The sequence below is a fragment of the Pelobates fuscus genome, chromosome 3, assembly GCF_036172605.1.
Source record: "Pelobates fuscus isolate aPelFus1 chromosome 3, aPelFus1.pri, whole genome shotgun sequence".
Taxonomy (NCBI): domain Eukaryota; kingdom Metazoa; phylum Chordata; class Amphibia; order Anura; family Pelobatidae; genus Pelobates; species Pelobates fuscus.
The window spans coordinates 147,862,101-147,880,366 of NC_086319.1; the positions used below are offsets into that span (position 1 = coordinate 147,862,101).

The 18,266-nt window shown below is 43.4% G+C and overlaps 1 protein-coding gene across 1 annotated transcript in view; it reads right to left on the bottom strand.

Annotated features, from left to right (window-relative positions):
* MYOT (myotilin) overlaps window positions 1-18,266 on the bottom strand; it is a 107,551-nt gene that overhangs the window by 57,270 nt on the left and 32,015 nt on the right. The window lies entirely within an intron of this gene.

Sequence of the window (18,266 nt, forward strand, 5' to 3'; positions counted from 1 at the left end):
CGTACCAGGAAATAAGTAGTGAGATAGCAGTCACAGTAAAATCATAAAACTAAATGGAGGAATATACAGGAAAAATGCTGTCTGAAATAAAGAATATTGACTTGTCAGTGAACCTGTCAAATTCAAAAAATTGGTAGAGTAATTGGTAAAATAAAACACAAAAAAATGCTACTTTATATACTATAAAACATAGGTACAAATTATAGCATCAAATTAAAGTCTATATGGTAACAGTCTGTAGCATTGAGAGTGGTGATATTTTGTTGCAAATATGTATCAGCTATCAAGATAACAGACTCCTGTTACTATATAGCAGGAGCTGAAATAATCCGAGTCTGATGTATTATAACCTATAGTAGACAGTGGGAAATAGGTATGTGTCACGACTACTAGTGTGGTCCAGCACGCAGAAACTATGTAAACATATACATACACAAGGAAAGGAAAATAAAAGGACAGAGCGCAAACCGGACCTTAGAATGGCCGGACTAATACGCTAGAGACAGAGAATGGTCAAAGGGAAAGCCGAGGACAAGGAAGCCAGAAAATACACAATACCGTAAACACAAGCCAAGTCAGGGAAATCAGAATTCAGAATAACCAGGGAAAAGCCAAGATCAGGATACCAGGAAATCAGATACACGAATTTAGAGCACTCTCAGGAAACCAGGAAACGGAAACCACGACAGGGCAAGGTACTGGGGTGAATTAGGGATTTAAATATCCCTCTCTATGCTCTGATTGGTCAGAGGGCGACCTGTGACCCCAAAATGTGCGTGTGCGTTGACGTCGTGACGTCACGCACACGTTAGTATAATTTTCGGGGGCGCCATCTTGGATTTGGGCGCGATGCCCGGAAGACCTGGGGGAGTGGTTGCCGGCTCGCCGATGAACAGGTAAGCTCGTGTTGTCGGTGAGGCTGTGCCGGTCGGGCACGGCCGTGTGACTCGGCGGGCCGGCGACCACAACAGTTAGATTCTTCTTTCACAGTATACAATACCCGACCATGTAGTGGTTTCTTGTGTTGAATGATGTCTTGAGGTCTACATAGGGCAAAAGACAGGAAAACATAGTGTACTCTGTAAACACTTTATTGGTACAGATACAATGGTTAAAAACACTTACAGACTCCCCAAAACCAAAGGCATATCTGAGTAAATGCAGGAATCTTGGTTCCAGATGTTGCAAAGATAAAGTCCCTTTGATAATTTAATTCTCGTCGGCTTGAAAGTAAGATATCAGCACGTTGGTATTTGGGTGCAGACTAGGGACCGTCGTGTGCGTTCCACCGGTAAAGATACCTCCTCCCCTCGTCCAGTCTCAGTTGAAGCCCCCCAGGGCTCTGTCCTTGGTCCCCTTCTATTTTTTTTTTATACTGCCTCTCATGGCAAACTTATTGCCTCATTTAGACTCCACTACCACCTGTACGCTGATGACTCCCAGTTGTATCTCTCCTCCCCGGATCTCTCCCCTACCATCCTGCAACGTGTCAGTGCTTACCTCTCTTCCATCTGACTGGATGTCCTCACACTTTCTGAAACTCAATCTCTCTAAAACTGAGATCCTTATCTTTCCTCCTGCTAATACTGATCCTCCTCTTTCACTCTTCCTTCAAGTTAGTGGTATCCACATAAGACCTTCTTTGCAAGCACGCTGTCTTGGCCTCATACTTGATTCTGGCCTCAGCTTTGAGCCTCACATCCAGTATGTTGCCAAACCCTGTAGATTCCATCTTAAAAACATAGCCCACATCTGCCCCTTTCTTACACAAGATGTTACCAAGAAGCTTGTCCATGCTCTAGTAATTCCCCACATGGATTATTGTAACCCTATCCTAATTGGTCTTCCAGAAAGCCTTATTGCCCCACTACAGTCTGTAATTAATGCTACCGCAAGACTGAGTTTCCTCTCTAGTTGGTCCTCTCACACCTCAACCCTCTGTCAGTCCCTACATTAGCTTCCTGTATCCTATAGGAGTCAATTCAAAGTGCTAACCCATACATATAAAGCACTTAACAATTATATCCTCTCTTATATCTCTTCACAGATCCATAGGTATGCCCCTTCTCGGTCACTCCGATCTGCCCGTGACCTTCTCCTGTCTGCTGCTCGCACCAGTACCGCCAACTCGCGCTTGCAGGACTTCTCGCAGGTGGCTCCCTTCCTATGGAATAGCCAGCCTACCCCCATCAGACTCTCCCCTAGTCTTCAATCATTTAAGAAGTGCCTTAAAACCCATCTCTTTAGGAAAGCTTATGGCCTCCCAGAGTAACCTCTACCTTACAAACCTGTCTCTTGCTCTCTCCTAAAGGGCAGCACTTTACTCTCTCCTCCAGCTCTGCTTCACTCCTACCTTATTTGATATTTCATGTCCTAATGTGTTTTATGCCCCACCTCCTATAGACTGTAAGCTTGTTTGAGCAGGGTCCTCTTCAACCTATTGTTCCTGTAAGTTTTCTTGTAATTGTCCTATTTATAGGTAAATCTCCCCTCTCAAAAAATTGAAAAGCGCTACAAAATCTGTTGGCGCTATATAAATGGCAATAATAATAATATGGGTTTAGAATGAAAATGAAAATGTAACTAAATATACATGTAAATAAATAGACAAATTACAATGGAAACTAACTTAGATGGAGGGGTACAAACATAATTGGGTAAAATCATAATAATTTAAGCAAATTGTCGATAAATAAACTCATAGTGCCATCATTCCATGTATTGAAATAAAAATTGAAATCTCGCGTCATAAATAGACTCCTTTAGAAGGGAACATAGCAAAAGAGTGTCAGATGCTAAAATAAAAGTATAAAAATATGAGTAGCTCAAAAGTTGATCTTGGATAAATATAGGTATGTTAATTGGAAGGGTAAAATGTGATTATTAAGGCATATTGCCAGTGAATAAATGTATAATATCAAATTTGTATGTATATATTTCAATGTTACACCATTCCATGAAATAAAATGAATGTATAGAAATCTTGCATTAATTAGTAATAGCCTGTCAGTGGAGACATAACGGAAAAGCTCCAGGTGCAATAATATAAAGATTACAATAAATGAGTTTATTTATCGGCAATTTGCGTCAATTATTATGATTTTACACAATTACGGTATGTTTTTACCCCTCCATCTAAATTTGTCTCTTTTGTCACTTGTCTATTTATTTATATGTATATTTTGTTACATTTTCATTTTCATTCTAAACCCATATTGTTTCTATATAAGTAATGTGCATTTCACCCTGACCTTGCATTATATGTATTACATATGTGTTTGTAGTATAACGTAGATTGTTATGATGTATACAAGTTCGATGTCTGTAATGAACTCATTAACACAGTTTTTAAACAAAATTCTACTGACACCAATCAAGTCATTAGTCTCTGAAGAAGTGACGCTGCAAGTCACAAAACGCGTAAGGCAAGTGTACAGAGCAGGTACTCCTACAGTGGAACGCAGGAGAGTTTTCCTGGTGGAACGCACGCGATGGCCCCTAGTCTACACCCAAATACCAATGCCAACTAGAGTGAAATTATCAAAGGGACTTTATCCTTGCAACATCTGGAACCAAGATTCCTGCATTTACTCAGATATACATTTGATTTTGGGGAGTCTGTAAGTGTTTTTAACCGTTGTAACTATACCAATAAAGTGTTTACAGAGAACACTATGTTTTCCTGTCTTTTGCCCTATGTAGACCATCATTCAACACAAGAAACCAGTACATGGTCGGGTATTGTATACTGTGAAAGAAGAATCATACCCATTTCCCACTGTCTACTATAGGTTATAGTACATCAGCCTCAGATTATTTCAGCTCCTGCTATATAGTAACAGGAGTCTGTTATCTTGATAGCGGATACATATTTGCAACAAAATATCACCACTCTCAGTGCTACAGACTGTTACCATATGGACTTTAATTTGATGCTAACTATCATTTTTACCTATGTTTTATAGTGGTATATAAAGTAGCATTTTTTGTGTTTTATTTTACCAATTACTCTGTCACTTTTTTGAATTTGACAAATTCACTGTTTAGTCAATAGTGCCCCCCTTCTCTATTGGGGACAGCACTTTTACTGTATATCCCTCCATTTAGTTTTATGATTTTACTGTTACTGCCATCTGACTACTTATTTCCTGGTACGTTTAGGATCTAGTATCCTTACTTTCTACTATATATTTTAAGCCTGAATAGGGGTTTTGCTTTACCAGTTGAGATTTATGTGAGCTAGAGTTATATAATTTAATTGTTTTGCCTTCCACCAAATTCAACGGTTATTCCCAGTCTTTTCCACTCTATCTGGACAGGTTTATCCCTATCCTTACCTGGAAATATATATAGCGATAGAGTGTAATCCAAACCTGGCTACCACATCTATAGTAAATACTACTAGAGACCAACTATCAAAAACATTATAATTAATTAAACAAAAGTATATACAGGTGGTACTGAAAAATCCCCATGCCAACCACAGAGGATATATGTAGGGATGTAAATACAATATACATAGTCATAACCCAAACCTAAACACAAGCTTTATTATAATTTGCTATGTAGGGATGAGTAACATCTGATAACTATATCCCAGTCATACATTCCTTCTGGGGAATGTCTAGTAATGTGATTATATCAAGGGCTCAAGATAGAGCTGTCTTAGGTATAGAGAGAGATAGAAAATGATATAAGATGAAAAAAATCAGTCAATAGCAGACTGATGATATTTAAATTAACAAAGCCTCTCTCCCTGTAAAACTAACTAGACAGGCATAGGAAAGAAAGAAATTAAAATAAAATTTCAGTGACAATCATAGTGCTACAACCACCAGTGCCCAGTGCTCATATACATGATATGAGAGAAAAAAAACGCCCAACACACGTTTCGGTGCTTAGAGAAATGCACCTTTGTCATTTTTGGGGTATTCTGTACAGGTGTATACACAGGGTCTTAGAACTTTCTGTTCTTTGGTTTTTTCTTGTTATCCCTATCCTTACCAATCATCCTTTTAGAATAATAATAATAATAATAATAATAATAATAATAATAATAATAATAATATACTAGCCTGCTCATATAAAAAAAATATTTTTGGTATTAACATTAATGGGGCTGTAAACTTTGATTATCATTTTTATGGAAAATCTTTGGCAAGGGACCTGCAATCTGCTAGGGTCATGGAAGTGGTTGGGGAATGGGAGTGTAAATAAAAGGCTTGATTCAAGGTATATACCCTGGATATACACTAGTACAATTTATATAACATAAATTACTATATATTTTGATACATTTTGAAATGATTGCATTACAATACTAAAACATAAAAGGAAAGGTAAATATATTTTTTTCTTATTTACAACTAAAAATGTTCTCCATTGAGGTTATGTCCATCCAAAGTATCATGCTGTCCCTGTTACCTTTTGCACTTGCTCCCCATCTTTCCATTAATTGCACTATTTGGGATTATTTCCTGTCTCTCTAAATGCTAAGGGACAGAGGTATATTCTAATTAGCAAACATTCATTTGCACCAGCATTTAAAGATACAGAAAATGTTTCCAAATAGGGAACAATGGGAAACAAATATTTAAATAAAATAGACACAGCATGGATCACCACCGTTTGTGAGAGTGAGTATACAGCTGCAGCACTATCAGGCTATGCTTTAATCCAGCCCTAATTCCCCCCAGACCAGTGTTTTAAAATACAAGTCACCTTTCCAAATGAGAAAACAACCTCTCCTTTTGTGGAAATAACATTTCAACTGGCTTTTGCTGTTGTGTAGAGACAGATAAGTTCTGAAGGGTTGCTCCATTATTTAAAGGGATACTATAGTCACTAAAGTTTTTAGCTTAATGAAGCAGTTTGGGTGTATAGATCATTCCACCGCAGTTTAATAGTTAAATTCATTGCTATTTAGTAGTTAAATCACTTTTGTTTCTGTTTATGCAGCCCTAACCACAAGTCCCCTGACTGTCACAAAGCCTGCATGAATAATTGCTTTAATTTTTAAAGATGTTAACTTACTTGAAAAAGATTTTTAGATGTTGTGTGTTTGTGCAGGACAAGCTATGTGACTAAGGTTTAGTTTCAACTGACTATAGAATGATTTTACCCAGAATACTGTTGTGTAACTTTTTATTAGCACGGAATGCAATTCTTGAGATAGTAATTTACTGAACAATGTTCAGATGTTGCATGAACAATGCATGGATTTTGCTGTCCAAGTGGCCCTCTAGACAGCTGGATGGTTTTGCCCCATTCAGTACAGGGCTATTTGGACTTGTGAAACACATTGACTAGTGTGAAACAACATGTTTAATTATCTTAGGTTATTGTTGAAAACCTGAAAACATAACATTGTAACTGATATATCCATTCATAACAGTGAAACAGGTCAGACCTCTAAAATGATTGAAAGTTTACAATAAAACCTGAAAGAGCATTCATTGCATGAAAATCCATTGTCTTCCCTGGGGGAAGTAGAACAAAACTGTCAATAATAGTAATAATTATACTATACTATACTATATTATCAGGTTGTGTCAGCAACACACATAGTACATAATATAGTGAACTGGCATACACATCCTCTAAGTTTCAAGCTATATCTCTCTCTTTCATATGTTGAATTCTAAATGTCATGGCAATTAATCTACAGCAGTCCAACTTCAAACATGACAACTCTCTGTCGCAGGAAGAAAAGAATGTACTGGCACTCACACAGTGTACACACTCCTTGGTGTTTTGTGGTAGCAACAAACCTCAAGGGCTTTAAGCCATGTCAGGTCATGGAATGCTTAAAAAAAATATGCTGCATTTTGGATACCATTGTTAGTATCAACACTAACCTCTAAATGTTACATGACAACTTCATATTTTGCATAATATTGTGTAAGGTGCATAATGCATATTTTAAGTAAGATTATGGCAGCTTTACAACATATTGACTGGCATAAACTCTTTAGTTAAAAAAAAACTGAGGATAAATGCAATATCTCTGAACACATATTAGAAAGGTGTACTTCTAAATGTGTAAATAAATATTAAAGAGCTCATTAATTCTCAGGATAAAAATATAATTTTGCCTCTTTATAAGACCACACCTTGAATATGCTGTGTAATTTTGGGCACCTGTTCTAAAGAAGGATATTATGGCACTAGAAAAAGTGCAGCTGTGCGCTACAAAATGTAATAAAAGGAATGGAGTATTTTAATTATGAATTAAGATTAACACATTTAAATCTGTTTAGTTTAGAAAAATGGCACCTCAGAGAGGATATGACAGCATTATACAATTATATTTAAGGCCAATACAAACCATTGTCTGGAAATCTATTTATAAATAGGATTATACATAGGACGCAAGGTCACCCATTTAGACTGGAAGAAAGGAGATTTAGTCTAAGGCAAAATAAAGGGACAAGTGTACTCTTGATCCCGAGCTGGGGGGGATCTCTTTTAACAAGGGAACTCTCATGCATTTATGAGGCTATGAGGTAACAATTTTAATGGCTGCAACACTGCGAAGGACCACTGTGTATCACTGCACGCCAGGACTATCTTTCGGCTATTGCTCTCTGCCTCAGCAATGAGGCAGTTAGGAAATAATTACTTGTTGGCTGTCAGGTCGGCTGATTACCTCTGGAGCCAATCCCATTAGTCATTTATCTTAGCTGTGGGTTAAGTCAATCATAACTAAATAACGAATTGACTTAATAAGAGAGAAATAAATCATTAATATATAGTAAGTGTATGTATTTCATAGGCATGTATATGAAACTATGCTTGCTACTGTTTCAATGGTTTTACATTATGATCTATACCTAATAGCAAGATTCCCAGATGTTGTAGAACTACAACTCCTACGATGCTTTGCATGCCTTTAGAATCACAAAGCATCATGTGAGTTGCAGTTCTATACATCTGGGGATCTACCTATTGGTAGATCAGCCATAATCTATACTATAGTGGAAGATGAAACTGACAACAATGTGTTACTTTTGTAACTTGTGTGTGGTGTACTAGCAATTAAGTAACAACTACTGCTATCATTGAATCGTTTACATTGATCAGCCACAACATTAAAACCACTGACAGGTGAACAGGATCATATTGGTTATATTGTTACAAGGGCCCCTGTCAAGGGATGGGATATATTAGGCAGCAAGTGAACAGTAATTTCTTGAATTTCATGTGTTGGAAGAGGAAAAATGGGTACCTAAGGCTTATTGATGCGCGTGGGGAACAAAGGCTACCTTTCTGGTTTAATCACACAGAAGAGCTGCTGTAGCTCAAATTGGTTATAAATGTAATGGTTGCCATGATAGAAAGGTGTCAGAACACACAATGTTTTGCAGTTTGCTGCATATGGAACTGTGTAGCTGCCTACTGGTCAGAGTACCCATGATGACCCCTGTTCACCACCACAAGAGCCTTCAGTGGGGATGCGAGCATCAGAACTAGTCAGAACTAGACCAAGGAGCAATGGAGGAAGGTTATTTGGCCTGATGAATCACATTTTCCTTTAGATCAGGTGCATGACTGGGTGTGTGTGCATCGCTTATCTGGGGAAGAGATGGCAGCAGGATGCACTATAGGAAGAAGGCTGGCGAGTGGAGGTAGTTTTATGCTCTGGACAAATGGTCTGCTGGAAAACCTTGGGTCCTGGCATTCATGTGGAAGTTACTTTGACACCACCTACCTAGAGATAGTTGCAGACCACATGCACCCCTTCATGGCAATGGTGTTCCCTGATGGCAGTTTCTTCTTTCAACAGGATAATACAACCTGCCACAGTACAAACATTTTGAGGAACATGAAATTTTAGTGATTTGAGGAACATTAAAGAGTTCACAGTGTTGCCATGGCCTTTAAATTCCCCAGATCTCAATCCAATTGAGCATCTGTGGGATGTGCTGGAACAACAAGTCGATCCATGAAGGCCCCACCTCACAACTTGCAAGACTTAAAGGACCTGCTGATAATGTATTAATGCCAGATACCACGGACACTTTTAGGGATCTTGTGGAGTCCATGCCTCGACACACTAGAGATGTTTTAGCAGGACGAGGGGAACCTACACAATATTAGGCAGGTGGTTTAAAAGTTGTGACTGATCAGCAGGGGCAGACTGACCGGTCGGGCACTTCGGACATGGTCCGAGGGCCCGGCCAGGAGGGGGGCCCGCCATCAGGGGGCCCGGCAGCCCCTTTAAATGCTGCAGCCGCCTGAGCGCTCTCTTAAGAGCGCTCAGGCAGCTGCAGCTTCTCACCTCCACTCCCCGTAGCGTGGCCAAGCTGCTCTGCGTCCGCGGTGCCGGCCGGAGTGATAGGAAGGTGCACACACACTGAGTGTGCACCTTCCTGTCAGTCCGGCCGGGTACAGGAAACAGAAACTCCTGTTCCGCGCGGAACAGGAGTTTCTGTTTCCTGTACCCGGCCGGACTGACAGGAAGGTGCACACTCAGTGTGTGTGCACCTTCCTATCAATCCGGCCGGCACCGCGGACGCAGAGCAGCTCGGCCACGCTACGGGGAGGGGGTAAAAAGAGAGAGGGAGGGGGGGGGGAGTTAAAAGAGAGAGGGGGGGTTAAAAGAGAGAGGGGGGGTTAAAAGAGAGAGGGGGGGTTAAAAGAGAGAGGGGGGGTTAAAAGAGAGAGGGAGGGGGGGTTAAAAGGGAGGGGGGGGGGTTAAAAGAGAGAGGGAGGGGGGTTAAAAGGGAGGGGGGGGTTAAAAGAGAGAGGGAGGGGGGGTTAAAAGAGGGAGGGGGGGTTAAAAGAGAGAGGGAGGGGGGGTTAAAAGAGGGAGGGGGGGTTAAAAGAGAGAGGGGTGTTGTTAAAAGAGAGAGGGAGGGGAGGTTAAAAGAGAGAGGGAGGGGAGGTTAAAAGAGAGGGGGGGTTAAAAGAGAGAGGGAGCGGGGGTAAAAAGAAAGAGGGAGGGGGGTAAAAAGAGAGAGGGAGGGGGTAAAAAGAGGGGGTAAGAAGAGAGGGGGTAAGAAGAGAGAGGGAGGGGGTAAGAGGAGGGAGGGGGGTAAGAAGGGAGGTGGCTAAGAAGAGGGAGGGGGGTAAGAAGAGGGAGGGGGGTAAGAAGAGGGAGGGGGGTAAGAAGGGAGGGGGGAGTAAGAAGGGGGTAAGAAGAGGGGGAGGGGGAGTAAAAGAGGAAGGGGGGAGTAAGAAGAGGGGGAGGGGAGAGTAAGAAGAGGGGGGAGGGGGGTAAGAAGAGGGGAGAGTAAGAAGAGAGGGGGGAGTAAAGGGGGTAAGAAGAGGGGAGGGGGGAGTAAAAAGAGGAAGGGGGAGTAAGAAGAGGGGGGAGGGGGTAAGAAGAGCGGGGAGGGGGTAAGAAGAGCGGGGAGGGTGTAAGAAGAGGGGGGAGTAAGAAGAGGGAGGAGTAAGAAGAGGTGGGAGTAAGAAGAGGGGGAGGGGGGAGTAAGAAGAGGGGGAGAGTAAGAAGGGGGAGTAAGGAGAGGGGGAGGGGGGAGTAAGAAGAGGGGGAGAGTAAAAAGGGTGGTAAGAAGAGAGTGGGAGTAAGAAGGGGGTAAGAAGAGGGGGAGGGGGGGTAAGAAGAGGGGGAGGGGGGAGTAAGAGGAGGGCAATTGCCCCCTCCCCTGTCCGCAGGCACCGTGCGGGCAGCCGGCAGGGGAGGGAGGAAGAGAGGACCCGGGAGCTCAGCCTGCAGCTCCTCTGGGTCCTTCTTGCGCGAGCACAGATCGTTGCCGCGGTTACCACGGCAACGTTACGGCTCTTGCGAGAGTAAACTCTAGCCCTGGAGCTACGGGCTAGAGTTCACTCTCAACACTGCGACCACCAGGTATTCCTGGTGGTCGCAGTGGTGAGAGTGAACTTTAGCCCCATAAACACACTGCCCCCACACACCAAACACATTCACACACTGTCCCCCATACACACACACTGCCCCCACACACACCTACACATTTACACACATTGCCTCACACACACACACATACACTGCCCACCCATACACACACAGCCCCCCATACTAACATTGCCACACACATACACAGCCCCCTCGTACACACATTGCCCCACACACCCTACACATTCACACACTACACCCCCTCACACACACTGAACCTTTCACACACACTGCACCCCTTACACATTGCACCACTGCTCCTATACCCTACTACAGCCTCATATCCCAGCAGACCCCAGGTAAGTTGTCAAACTGTTCTTAAACGGTTTGACTACTTATTCTGGGAGGGGGGCACGGCCCTCCTGGCACCATAACGACTACACAGAGTAGTAGTGATTATTGTGCATGGATTATTTCTTTAAATAATCTACGAGTGCCCCAGTAGCCAGCAAGCCAGCCAACCCACAGGCCAGCCAGCCCACAGGCTGGCCAGTAGACAGCCAGCCAGCCTACAGGCCACCAGTTAGGCTTAAAGCCAGCAAACCCACAGCCTGCCAGCCAGCAAGCCACAGCCAGCAAGCCACAGCCTGCCAGCCGCAGCCAGTAAGCCCACAGCCTGCCGGCAGTAGCCAGCAAGCCCACAGCCTGCCAGCAAGCCCACAGCCTGCCAGCCGCAGCCAGTAAGCCCACAGCCTTCCAGCAAGCCCACAGCCTGCCAGCCGCAGCCAGTAAGCCCACAGCCTTCCAGCAAGCCCACAGCCTGCCAGCCGCAGCCAGCAAGCCACAGCCAGCAAGCCACAGCCTGCCAGCCGCAGCCAGCAAGCCCACAGCCTGCCAGCCACAGCCAGCAAGCCCACAGCCTGCCGGCAGTAGCCAGCAAGCCCACAGCCTGCCAGCAAGCCCACAGCCTGCCAGCCGCAGCCAGTAAGCCCACAGCCTTCCAGCAAGCCCACAGACTGCCAGCCAGCAACAGTAATTAAGGTAAGAGGAGCCAACTTGGCCTAGGTATCAGCTATGTTGTGTTGCTATATTGTGAATAGGAACCAGAGTGTTGGAGAGACCCCCCTCCAGGCCCCATTAGACTCCATTGTAGTCTCTAATGGAACCTGGAGGAAATTCTTTCTAACACACTCTCTAAAGGACACTGAGATAGCCTCTGCTAGAAAGACCCCCCTCCATGGCCCATTGTAGTCTCTACTGGGGCCTTGAAGGGATTATTTCACTTTTGTTCCTTGTGTCTAAAGATTGTGTAGCGTGTGGCTGGAGGCGGTGCATGGAGGCGGGACATGGGTGGCGCTTGCTGCGGAGTATGGGTGGGGCCTGTAAGGGGCCCTTGATTTATTTTGCCCGGGGGCCCTGAGGGTTCTCAGTCCGCCCCGGCTGATCAGTGTCTATGTTTGCTTCTGTCTAAATCGTTAAGACTTATTAGGATCTATAATATAATAAAGGGTAAGTTTATCAATAAAATGTTACTGTTATTTTGTGCCAGGAGGCCCTTGATGGCATCAATCTTATGAATTTTCAGTGTGTTACTGGGCGGGGTGATGCTGTCAGCCAATAAATGGCTACCGATTTACAAAACTGACTTGTAAAGAAACGTACCTTTTCAAAGCCAGTTTTGTGAATGGGGAGTCACTGATGGCTGAGAAATTAGCCCTTCATCCATCCGAAGTAGATAAAATTAGTACCATTACATTGGGTGATAGTATGGCTGAGGTAACATCCCTAGGGCGTACTTGAAAACCAGAGTAACCTGTTTAAAAACTTTGTTATTATAAGTGTGGTATATTAGCAATTAACCTGATCCGTCATGTGCTATAATTAACCCCAGATTGCCGCGGTAGCGGGGTTAACTACCGTTGCTGGGTGCGATGACACAGCCAGCGTTCACAATGCTGCTGGTATGTCAGATCTGCCTCCCTCCACCTCTTGTGGGTTTTTGGAGTGTCCCTGAAGTGAATAAATTGTCTGAAGAGGTTTCAAAACCCCTTTACCCTGTTTTTGTTTAAAAAAAAATTAACCCTTCCCCTGCTGATCGATCACTGCCAGCAGTGATCAAAATAGAGATCACAGTACTTTACTGTGATCTAGATTTTTTTTACCCTCAGGGTTTAAATTAGATTTTTTAAGGGGTTAAATTTTAATATTTTATTTTATTAATTTGTGAATTAGTTAGTTGGGGTGGGTGGAATTTAGTGGGAATTGGGGAATTTAGTGATAAGCTAGTTAAGGGTGGAAAGGAAAAAAAAGTTACAAAAATGAAAGTTTAGTTATTTAGTTAAAGTTTTTTAACATGGTACACAATGCTTAGGAAGTATAGCACAGAGGAGGCTTATGCCCTGTTAGCGGACGACTCAGAGGTGACAGACACTGCCTCAGAGAATGAAGGAGGAAGTGACGCAGGGGACAGGGACTGTGTGACAGACACTGCAGGACCATCAGGAGAAATCGCTGATTCCCCTGATGTTGAACATGGCGCAGATGACTGGGTACCCCCTAATAGTTTTTCACTAGACATCCCAGAGTTCACTGCCAATCCTGGCATACAAGCTAACATGTCTGGCTATAATGCGCTGGATTGTATGCAGCTGTTCATGGGGGGTGATATTTTTGGGGAGATAGTCACCCAGACTAATCTGTACACTGAGCCGTATCTGGAACACAATCAAGAGTTTCTTATCGCCAGGAAACAGAGATGGAACCAAACCAGTGTGCCACAATTGAAACCATTCTGGGCACTGACAATGCTAATGGGGATAATTAAAAAGCCCACCATTAGAATGTATTGGTCTAAAAACCCTATTTGCAATACCCCCATTTTTTCCCCAGACAATGAGTAGGGACAGATATGAAGACATACTGAGATTTATGCACTTTACTGACAATACAAATTGCCCCCCAAAAGGTCATCCACAGTATGATCTTATATATAAAATACGCCCTCTAATTGCCCACTTTAATTAAAACGTTGCCACTATTCCTACACCCCAAAAAAATATTTCTATTGACGAATCCCTCATGAAGTTCAAGGCAAGACTAGTGTTTAAACAGTACATCCCATCCAAAAGATCCCTTTTATGGGATGAAATTTATAAATTGTGTGAAAGTGGCAGTGGCTATGTGTACACCTCCCGTGTATAGGAAGGAAGGGATAGCCAACTTGATCCCCCAGGTTGTCCAGATATAGTAGGGACAAGTGGGAAAATTGTATGGGACCTAATCATGCCGTTACTAAACAAGGGATATCACTTGTGTATCGATAATTTTTCCTCACTAATTTTATCTCACTTCTAAAAATGATGTACTGCTTTGAGACGGTGGCCTGTGGCACTATTCGGAAGAGTCGCACAAGTTTCCCAAAGGCTCTAGCAGAAAAAAAACATAAAAAGGGGGGAAACGGTAGCTCTCTCCCAAATGAACTGCTGGCACTAAAGTACTGCGATAAAAAGGAGGTGTTCATCCTAACCACCATCCATGGTGAACACACTTGCAAGGTCGCAGTTCGTGACAGAAGGGAAATTAAATGGGTGCCAGTCTACATTAAACATTACAATCAGCATATGGGGGGAGTTGACCTGTCCGAGCAACTGATGCAGTCGTATTTGATCATGCGAAAGACCAGGGCATGGTATAATAAAGTGGGCATATATATATATAATGCAGACGGCAATCCACAATGCCTTTGTAATTTTTCAAAAAGGCAACTGCTGAGCTGAAAGGCACATTGGCTTCATTTCAGATTCAGCTAATTTCTGGGCTGCTTGAGTGCCAGAGGTTGACCATCAGTGGAGGCTAGCAGAAGAATGGAGGCAGGTCACTTCTGCTTCAGGATTCCATCAACAGAACTCCCCCCTCCCCCCCAGAAGGTGCAGGTGTGTTACAAAAAGGGTGTAAGAGCTGAGACCAGTTATTACTGCCCTGATTGCCCCTCTCAGCCCAGCCTATGCAGGGCCAGATTAATGTCAGGGTACCTGTAGTCTCTACCTCAGAGGAGGTGAGAGACTTAGACGTTTATCCTCCCAGAGGGGTTGTTTCTTCCGTTCCTCGCAGTCCTCTCGGCCATTTACAAGCCGACCGCGAGGGATCCACTTCCTTATATGACGCGACGCTCAGTAGTCGACGTCATGACGCCAACCCGGGTCGACCTGTCAGTCAAGTTCCGAGCACTAATCAGGACTCGTCGGGGGCGTGATTACCCTCTAGAATCTAGGTATAAAGTAAGGCTTTCGGCTTCTGCTCATTGCCCTGTCGTGGTTCTAGCCTGTCTAGTCACTCAGCGCTCTTGTATTCTAGTTGTCTCTTTGGTTTTGACCCGGCTTGTTTGTACTACCCTGTTTATCTCTGTTACCCTTTGACTCGGCTTGCCTCTCGCTTTCCTGTCCTCTCGTTCCCTCGACCTCGGCTTGTCCCTGACTATTCTCTACTTACTCCTTACGTTAAGTCCGGCCATTCTAAGGTCCGGCATACGTACCTACCACCTGTTTGTACTCTGCGTGTTGGATCCCTGTCCCGATCCTGACATTACGACAGGGCCAATGGATCCTGCAGGTACAAACACTCAGGTTGGTCCTTCTGACTCTAGGTTCGACGCCATGGATCACAGAATGGACCAGATGGCTCTAGCACTACAGGCGTTACTATCTCGTGCTAGTAATCAACCAGAGGAGATGCGTAATACTTCTATCTCTCCTGTGAGTTCAGGTCTAGAGGTTACCACTGTAGGTGCTTCTTCCCGTATCACCCCACCTGTACGTTATGGTGGCTCTCCAGAGAAGTGTCGTGGTTTCTTAAACCAAATAGGTATCCATTTCGAATTACAACCCCGCTCCTATCCTACAGATAGGGCGAAGGTTGGATTTATTATCACATTACTTGTCGAGAAAGCTTTGAGATGGGCTAATCCATTGTGGGAAAATGATAATCCGTTAGTATACAATTATAATGCCTTTGTAGCTGCTTTCAGAAGAACTTTTGACCCTCCAGGTAGAAAGGTCAATGCAGCTAGATTACTGTTGCGCCTTAGACAAGAAAACCGAACACTTGTGGATTATGCACTAGAGTTCAGGTCCTTGGCGGCAGAAGTTAAGTGGAATGAACAGGCTTATATAGATGTATTTTTAAACAGGTTATCAGACATAATCCTTGACGAGGTTGCTACTAGAGAGCTTCCTGAAAATTTGGAGGATTTAATTTCTTTTATTTCTCACATTGATGAACGTTTAAGAGAGAGGCAGAACACTCGAGAGAGAGACCGTAGAGCTTCCTTTAAACTAGCTCCTTCATTTCAAAGTGCTGAATCCACAACCTCACTTCTTCCAGAACCTATGCAGATAGGCAATACTCGCCTCTCAGAAGAGGAGAGACAGTACAGGAGAAGGGAGGGGTTGTGTATGTACTGTGGAGTCAGAGGTCATTTACGCCTAAATTGTCCTAGTCGCTCGGGAAACGCTCGCACCTTAGTTTCTCTAGAGGACAGGCCTTGGGTGTTTGTATTTTGTCCTCTAATCATAATTATAAAGATCACAGGCTTCTGCTACCCGTTTCTTTAACTTGGGAGAGGGGAGTACTAGAAACTATGGCATTGATAGACTCCGGAGCTGCTGAGAACTTTATCGACCAAGTTTTTGTTACTAAACACACTATCCCATCCCAGTTAAGGGAGACACCCTTGGCCATTGAGGCCATAGATGGTAGACCTTTAGTTGAGCCTGTGATTTTTCGTGAAACCATACCCGTTAAATTAACTGTTGGTATCTTACACGAGGAAGACATATCTTTATTGCTTATTTCGTCTCCATCTGTTCCCATAGTCCTGGGGTATCCTTGGTTAAAAAGACATTATTATTGATTGGGAATTAGGGGAGATAGTCTCATGGGGTCAGGGTTGTCAGGACAGGTGCTTACGGACAGTGTCACCGCTTTGCGCAGTTAACACACCGAGTAATTCTACCTACTCTACAGAGGTACAAATACCGCCTCTGTACCTGGATTTAAAGGCAGTATTTGACAAAAAGAATGCTGATACTTTACCTCCACACAGGTCTTTTGATTGTAAGATTAATCTACTACCTGGTACTATGCCCCCCAGGGGTAATGTATATCCTTTGTCTACTAAAGAGAACTTAGTCTTAGAGGAGTATATTCGTGAGAACCTTGAAAAAGGATTCATTAGGAGATCCTCCTCCCCTGCCGGGGCTGGGTTTTTTTTTGTTAAGAAGAAGGATGGTACACTAAGACCTTGCATTGATTATCGAGGTTTGAACAAAATAACCATTAGAAATGCCTACCCAATTCCTTTGATTACCGAGCTCTTTGATCGTCTAAAAGGCTCCAAGATTTTCACTAAGTTAGATCTCAGAGGGGCGTATAACTTGGTGAGAATTCAGCAGGGACACGAGTGGATGACGGCGTTCAATACCCGTTATGGGCACTATGAATACACAGTAATGCCTTTTGGTCTCTGTAATGCACCGGCAGTATTTCAGGACCTAATCAATGAAGTTCTTAGGGAATTTCAACATGACTGCGTTATTGTATATCTGGATGATATACTTATACACTCTAGAGAGATTGAGACTCACCACAGACAAGTCAGAAGGGTATTGCGCAAGCTTCTCCAACATGGCTTGTACTGCAAATTGGAGAAATGCAGCTTTGACCAATCCCAGATAAACTTTCTTGGTTATGTGATTTCTGGGGAAGGGTTTAAGATGGACCCGGATAAGCTCCAGTCCATTTTGGATTGGCCTTTACCTAGGGGCCTCAAGGCCATTCAGAGGTTTATTGGATTCTCCAACTATTATAGGCGCTTCATTAAGGGATACTCTTCAATTATAGCTCCTATTACCAATATGACCAGACAGGGGGCTGACACTAAGAACTGGTCTACTGAAGCCCTTCTTGCCTTCAAAACACTCAAGGAACTGTTTGCTTCTGCACCAATTTTGGTTCACCCTGATACGACTCTGCCTTTCCTACTCGAGGTAGACGCCTCAGAGACAGGTGTAGGTGCTATCCTGTCCCAAAGGTTAGGTGTGGATAAGCCCTTACATCCATGTGGTTTTTTTTCCAAGAAACTATCAGGCCCTGAGAGCAGATATGACATTGGTGACAGGGAACTACTAGCAGTTATCATGGCTTTAAAGGAGTGGAGACATTTATTGGAGGGCACTTTACATCCTGTTACTATTTTAACAGACCACAAGAACTTGTCCTATATTGGGGAGGCCAAGCGCTTGTCCTCCAGGCAAGCTCGTTAGTCTTTATTCCTCACTCATTTCAATTACGTGCTCACTTATAGACCTGGTTCTAAGAACTCTAAGGCCGATGCTTTGTCTCGCCAGCATGAGCCTTCTACTATATCTGAGACGGTTTTGTCTTCTATAGT